The sequence below is a fragment of the Cynoglossus semilaevis genome, chromosome 12, assembly GCF_000523025.1.
Source record: "Cynoglossus semilaevis isolate Cse_v1.0 chromosome 12, Cse_v1.0, whole genome shotgun sequence".
In the NCBI taxonomy this organism is placed as follows: Eukaryota; Metazoa; Chordata; class Actinopteri; order Pleuronectiformes; family Cynoglossidae; genus Cynoglossus; species Cynoglossus semilaevis.
This window is the reverse complement of record NC_024318.1, coordinates 5,171,437-5,178,561: the sequence shown is the minus strand read 5'-3', so window position 1 is coordinate 5,178,561 and position 7,125 is coordinate 5,171,437. Positions and strand designations below refer to the sequence as shown.

Below are 7,125 nucleotides of genomic sequence, written 5' to 3'. Positions count from 1 at the left end.
AGGGGGGGGGGGGGGGAGGGGGGGGGGCGGGGGAGGGCAGAGGGGTGAGGTCTGGTGAAGGGTCGTCATGATGGTCCTTCACCTGTGGAGGAGGATGATGATGATGATGATGATGATGAGGTCTGAAAAACTTTGAAACTTTTCAACAGCCATAACTTATTAATAATATTGGACAAAATTCAATAATAATAATAATAAAAAAAGGTCAAGAACTGAGGTGAAAACGGTGGTTCACAAACAAGTTCAGGTCAAAAGAAACAAACTGAGGACCAGAATCAAAACTCTAAAAAAAGAAAAAGAAAAAGAAAAAGAATAACAATAACAAATATGACATAATCCAGACTGGACTCTGGATCTGAAACAACAGAAGAGACAGAGACTGGAGACCAGACTGTGAAATACAGACCAAGAAGACCTCCAGGATGAGGTCCAGGACCAGGTCCGGGTCCTGGTCTGCTGACAACAACCTGGAACAGAGTTAGACAAAGTTAAACAATCCCAGCATTTGGTCCAGGACCTGGTGGTGGGTCTGGAGCAGGAAGGGAAACAAACAGAATATAATTATAATAATAATAATAATAATGATGATGATGATGATAATGATGATGATGATGATAATAATAAAACTGTGTTCAGTGACACTGACTGTGTGTAAACATCCAGGGAAACACTCCTCTTCCTCTGTGACAGTCTACAGACTGACAGGCTGATTGTGAGGCGTTGACTGGAGAAGAAAAGACAATATTTGTTTGTAACTCAATATTCACCAAACGTGCCCTTCAAAATAAAAGCATAAAGACACCTGCAAAGATGTGACAAGTTTGACAAGTTTGAAGCAACAGAGAATGGATGCAGTGACAAAAGGGTGTGTACACACCTACACACACACATACACATGTTGATCAGCATCGCATAATCTGAACCAAAAGAAACAGTGGCATACACTATTTTTTAAATCATCGTGAATCTGGGGGTGAGGGAGGGTGACAGAGGGGGGGTGTATAAACACAGGTCATGCAAATGCTTTATGACATAAAAACAGGAAACAAACTCTTTCAAACAAAGCCATTTTAAATCATTGGTTCTCACCTGGTGGGTTGTGTCCCATTGAGGGACAGGTTTACACTGTTGCAAAATTAGAAAATTCTTCAGTAGGTTAGATTTTATTCCTAGGTACAAAAAAAAAAGGTCTTTAAAAAAAAAAAGTTCAAGTCCAGGTCGAAAAGTCTTGAATTCAGCGTTCGTCCAATCACAATAAATCTTATTAATTATATCACAAAAAAAATATCTCGACTAATCATGACTGATCAAGATCATAACGCACCACAATTAACCATTTCCAAATTTGACACAAAAAATATGACAAAAGGTTGCGAGTTTCAATCCGCCCTCTGATTGGCTCTCGTCCTTATCTGTCTTTCCTGCTCACCTTCTGTTTAGACTTTAATTTTCACCTTAAGGAAGGAAGTTTGTTGACAAAATAACACGTTGTTGACATTTAAAAACAATCAGATCAATCATTAGTGTCTGGACTGTGGAATTATGGGATGTATCTTTCAGCCTGTGTGAGTTTAAGGAGTAAATTTAGACCTAGAGGAGAAAAAAAAACAAAAAAACAAAAAAAACAGGACATTGAATTCTCACTGCCACAGTCAAAAAAACAACTTTCGTTCACAACGTTCTCAAATTGTCCATTTCTTTATTTTTTTTTTCTTTTAAAAATGCATGGTGATTTAATGAAGGGGGGGGGCAGGAGGTCAAATTCCATGATGGGGAGACGGCACACACATAGTGTGGAAAGAAAACAGAGGAGAAAAAAACAAAAACAAAACAAAAAGAAAAAACAAAAGTTCACATCCTTTTTTAAAAAAATCTGTTAGAAACAACATAATATGCAGAACAATACAATAGCATTTACAATACTTAGATCCCCAGTTCGTGTCAGAGTCCGGCGTAACTTTACATCAGTATACAGTATATTTTTTCTCTCTCTCTCTTTCTCTCTCTCTCTCCGCTCACTCCCCAAACCAGGGTTTTGATATAGTTATACTTTTTTTTAACTTTTTTCTTTCCTCTCGGCCGTCCCCCGCCTCCGTGTTTACATCCTGGTATATTTGTAAAAGTGGGCACCTGTGTCGCTGCGTCAGTGTCCCGTCAGATACAGACATCGGCTTCTCCTCGGTCCATCGTCCCAAAAGAGCGGCTCGCTCCCCCTGCAGGAAGTCTCTGAGTCTAGAAAATATCACCAAGTGCCTAGTTGGCCAAAGGTAAGGGCAGAGGACCCAGTGTGTCTCTGTCTCGCTCGGTTCCAATCGCGTCATCATCAGAGGAGGACTCCCGTGAGAGTCTGAAGTGGCCCGGGGCAGGAAGGAGGGTCCAGCAGAGAAGCAGCGGGGGGGCGGGGAGGGGTGGGGGCGTTTAAAGAACACCAGGTTCATAAGAGATCTTCAGCGCCCCCTCCCCACCTGCTCTGGATATAAAAAAAAACTGTTGAAGGCCGTCGTGGTGGGTCTCCAGGTTGCACATTGGAGTCTGTCCCGGGATGTTGACGGAAAAGTTGTAGTCGTCTGGAAGTTGGTGTCTGGATGTCCACTGCTCCACAGGCTTCTGTGGGACAGATGACCCCCCCGCCTTGACCTTCAGTTCTGTGGAAGAAGAAGAAGAGGAGTTACTTAAAGGTCAGATGAGAACAAGATCATCATCGTCATCACAATAGTCAAAAAATTATTAGTAATTTTTTTTTTAACGGATTCATTTTTACTCCTGGATCAAAATCGCTGAAGTCGTCGGGCGACGGCAGCGTTACTGGACAAGTTCACCTGTCAATCACAGGTTCACATCGAGAGACTGTTCACCTGTGGCCAAGTGAGCGTGAACCATTCACACTGTCCTGCAGACCAGGAATCAAACCAGCATACCATCAAACCAGCATACCAGCCTAAAATATCAAACCTTCCTTCATTACTGAATATGGAGCCACGCTCAAAGTACTCATAAGTACGAGTACTTCATTCTCCTGCGTGTACAGAGGTTTTCCAGCTGACAGTCATATCCTCGTCCTCTGCAGTGGAAGAAAGCATTTAATCGCACAGGAGTTGGCGACCATTAATCATTAATTGAACACAACAATAGATCAGAGCAGAGCTCCGACTGCACACTCTCCTGTTACAGTCTGAAACCACCGACATGGCAGGAGCCGCTGATAATACCCCCCAGGGGTAATTCAGGCTGTGGCAACTGCAAACCTGACATAATATTAATCTCAGTCAAAATACTAGAGGGGGGAGGGGGGGGGGTGGTCACTGGTTGGTCTGAGGAGTTAATCCCAGCAGTAGGAGAGGATTTAGAGGTCCAAACTCATTTGAGTTGATACTTCAGTCCAGGTCAGATTTATTTTTTCTGGATAATCTGTTCAAACTATGGAAGGAAAATAACGACCACTGTTGGGTTTTTACTTTCTGACATTTCCAGACCTCAAGACTCAGAGCTGCTCAGCGGCAGATCTGCTGCCCCTTAGAGGCACCAAACCTGTGGTTCATCTGGGATTTGAACCCAGCTCTGTCAGCTTGCAAGGGCAGGCATGCTAACCGCCACACCATGGCACCACACACACACACAGAGAGAGAGAGAAAGAGAAGGAGAGAGAGAGAGAGAGAGAGAGCGCCTGTGGCTCATCCACGTGTTCCACCTCACACGGGAGGACCACATCACATGACACAAAGGCATACAAGGAGGAGGACAAGGAGGAGGACAAGGAGGCGCAGCAGCAGGAGAACAAAGGCAAAGACACTTTAAAAGAACTCCTTGGTTTCTTTCTCTCCTGCTCATCCTTCACTCTCCACCTGAGCTACGCAGCTATTATGCTAGCCTAAAATAGCTGCAGGTGGTAGAGGTTAGCTATCAACTGTGGACCTAACGGTGTCTCACCTGGGACCTGTCTTTTGTGGGTGACAACCTGTGGTAACAACAACAAGCCGAGCCAAACAGGAAGCTCCGAAACAGATTTGGAGTTACCCCGGGGGACTTCCTGTGTTTGTCTCCCTGGAGAATCTTGGTTAAATAAAAGTAAAGAATTAAAAAAAAACTGGACAAAACCATCCTTGGATTTGTCCTCTTTTATATAGAAGCATTTACAGTAGGAATGTCCGATAATAGAAATTATCGGCCGACCGATATTAGCTAAGAATCATTATCAGTATTTCCTCTGATAATCAAAACCCGATAATGTAATGCTTGGGTTGAAACTTAAAATAGTTTGAAAGTGAAACTATTATTTGTATTGCACCTTTAACCCAAACCGCTGCATGTATCGGTTGATATCGGAATCAGAAATTAAGTTTTGGCCAATATCGGCATACGTTGCTAATTTACAGCCGTCATATATGAAATGTTAGCTTCAGGGTCAGGGTTTATTTGGACTAAATGTACAACAAATCAGAACACTCCTTTAGCGCCCCCTCTCTCTCTCCAGATGCAATATGTCTTTTTTCTGGGACTAAATCTTTCCATTTTACCTAACAGGGTTGAAGCTCGTATTTAGTCTATGAAATACTGTAAGAAAACTATCACAAAAGTCACGTCCGATTCACAGCAAAAAAAAAACCCAAAACAACACAATTAAAATGTCGAGAACCCTCGAACCCTAACCCTCTGCTCACTCCTGAAACTCCCGAAAACGACAAGGACATAAAGGCGGCAGTAAACGCTGAGCGTGCTTGACTGGGCGCTCATTACTAATGGGGTTTTTCACTTAATAAGCCAATCAATAGGTGGAGCTGCGGGACTCCTTTCTTCGACTCTGGGGGAGATTCCAGAGGGACCAAATCAACAGGGTCACACATTCACATGCACAATACAAGGGGGTGAGCAGGGTGAGGGAAGAGGGAGGTGAAGGGGGAGGGCGGGGGGGGGCACACAATCCCCCTCGGGAACATTTTTTTTTTTTTCGTTAATAGTAACAGTTCCCCCCGCAGAAAGGGGNNGAAGGGGGAGGGCGGGGGGGGGCACACAATCCCCATCGGGAACATTTTTTTTTTGTTCGTTAATAGTAAAAGTTCACCCAGCAGAAAGGGGAGCACATGGTTGGTGTTGCGGAGATGTTGACCTCTGAGCAGGAGGTTAACAAATTTGTGCTTAATGATTGGAGCAATGCATTCTGGGACAAAAGGTCTCCAGCTGGGAGCGGTTTACAGGCAGCGTCCGCTCCGGCAAATGTTATCAACATTTTTGGAGAGAGAGAAAAAAAATACCAAAAAAACTATCCAGGCTTTGATAACTTTTATGCCGACACTGTATTAAAAAAAACGACAGTTTTCTGGGGTCGACAGGTTAATTCTGTAGAAACAGAGAGGGGGAGGAGAAAGGAGGTGAAGGGTTGTCCCAGAGTCAATTCTGTCCCCATCAAAGACCGGCCCGGCTTCTGCTTCACTTGCTGGACTTCATGTGGACTGACAGGTGTATTGTTTCGCAGGGGGATGTAAGCTCTGTGATCATCGCTGGGTGGAAGGAGCGTAACGCTCTCCACTAAGCAGGACTAATTGGCTTTGGTTTTAACTAATGTTGCAGTCTGACTGCTGAAGGCACACCTTCTGCATCCAGACGGAGCACAATGAGCGCTGATTTCCAGCCCCGCGGTAACAAAACCTCAAGTCAGCTAATGAAAATTGCTTATAAAATATAATGAACCCATGCTCTCTTAATCAAATGGGATAACTGTCCCTGCTCCTCCCACCCACGCCACTCTGCAATAACCTATTAATTTAATTGGTCATGAAAGAATATAACACATCACTTACATTTAATTGACCTAGAAAAAGTCGCAATTTTTTTTTTTTTTTTTTTGGAGAAGAGCTAGCAGCTAGCACGGAGCGACTGATGAAGCTGTAAAGAAAGGATTAATCGCTCGGGGGAGAAGACGTTTTTTTTTTTTTTTTTCCCCGACACGATCTTCCTCTCCTCTCCTCTCCTCTGCCCTCCCTGCTCCTCCCTTTCTTCCTCCCTCTTGTCATTTACTCTTCTCCCTCTACCCATCTCTTCATCCGCCCCTCCCCTCTTCATGTCTACCACTCCGTCTTTTTTCTTCTCTTTCTCTCAGACTCGTCTTCTCTCCGCGCTTCGCCCGTCTCGGCGCAGGATTCCTCTGGTGGCCCAATTACGGGATTCAGCAGGCAAATTGTGGCTGTTTAAAGCGAGGTCTGCTGGGAAGGCTAGCAGCTGCTGCAGAGAGGCGGCTCGGACGCAGTGAACTAGCCCTGGTGTTTACACACACACACACACACACACACACCCAGACGCCTCGTTCTGGAAACACAGGCTCCCTCCATTAGCGCGGCCGTCGTGCGTTTTTCAAGCTGAGAGACACAATTCCACGAGACTTTATTTCGTTCTCTGTGTTTGGTCCTGCTGATTTCCAATGGAGGGTGAGAGGAGTGGGAGGAGGGAGGAGGTGTTGGGGGGGGGAGGAGGGATGTATTTTCATCACGGTGACGGACACACTCCTGCACATGCATTCTGTGGAGGGTTAATGGTCTCTATTTTTGTAAACCGAATAAGTCAAATCCATTGGTCACACCTCTGGTGATGGCATATTTAATTTGGATCTAGTCAATTAGGCCCAGCTAAGCTCCATACCCTGCTGGCTATGTCCTCCATTTTGCACTAGTTTGTGTCCCCTCCCTGTGCCAGGAGTAATCCTATTACCATACACACTCATGCACATGAACACACACACACTCTCACACACGTACAGTCGCACAGGGTTGTACATGAACACACACTCACACAAACACACATGTGGTGAAACAATGACATGTCAGTGTAGCCACTTTATACACCGTGCACTGTGACAACACCGAGTCTGCCTGTGTACATCCAGAAAATATGTGGGAGTCTATTTGGCCCTGAGGCGAGAGGGGGAGAGAGGGAGAGAGAGAGGGAGAGAGGGAGAGAGAGAGAGAGAGAGAGAAGAATTCCAGAGAAACAGAGAAAGGTGAGGGAGATAAAGACGATTAAATGGACAGAGGAAAAGGAGTGTGTGTGAGTGTGTGTGTGTGTTAATGTGTGGCACGCATCAACAGAAGTCTGTCAGATTGATGACACTTAAGGACCGACGCTCGTCTCTCTCTG

The 7,125-nt window shown here is 44.9% G+C and overlaps 1 protein-coding gene across 1 annotated transcript in view; it reads right to left on the bottom strand.

Moving 5' to 3' along the window:
• Nucleotides 1-1,682: 1,682 nt before the first annotated feature.
• The window catches only part of meis1b (Meis homeobox 1 b), an 88,974-nt gene continuing 83,531 nt past the window's right edge, over nt 1,683-7,125 (bottom strand). The window contains exon 13 of the mRNA XM_017037084.2: nt 1,683-2,645. The gene's annotated coding sequence lies outside the window, so the exon portion shown is untranslated. The remainder of the gene's footprint in view (nt 2,646-7,125) is intronic.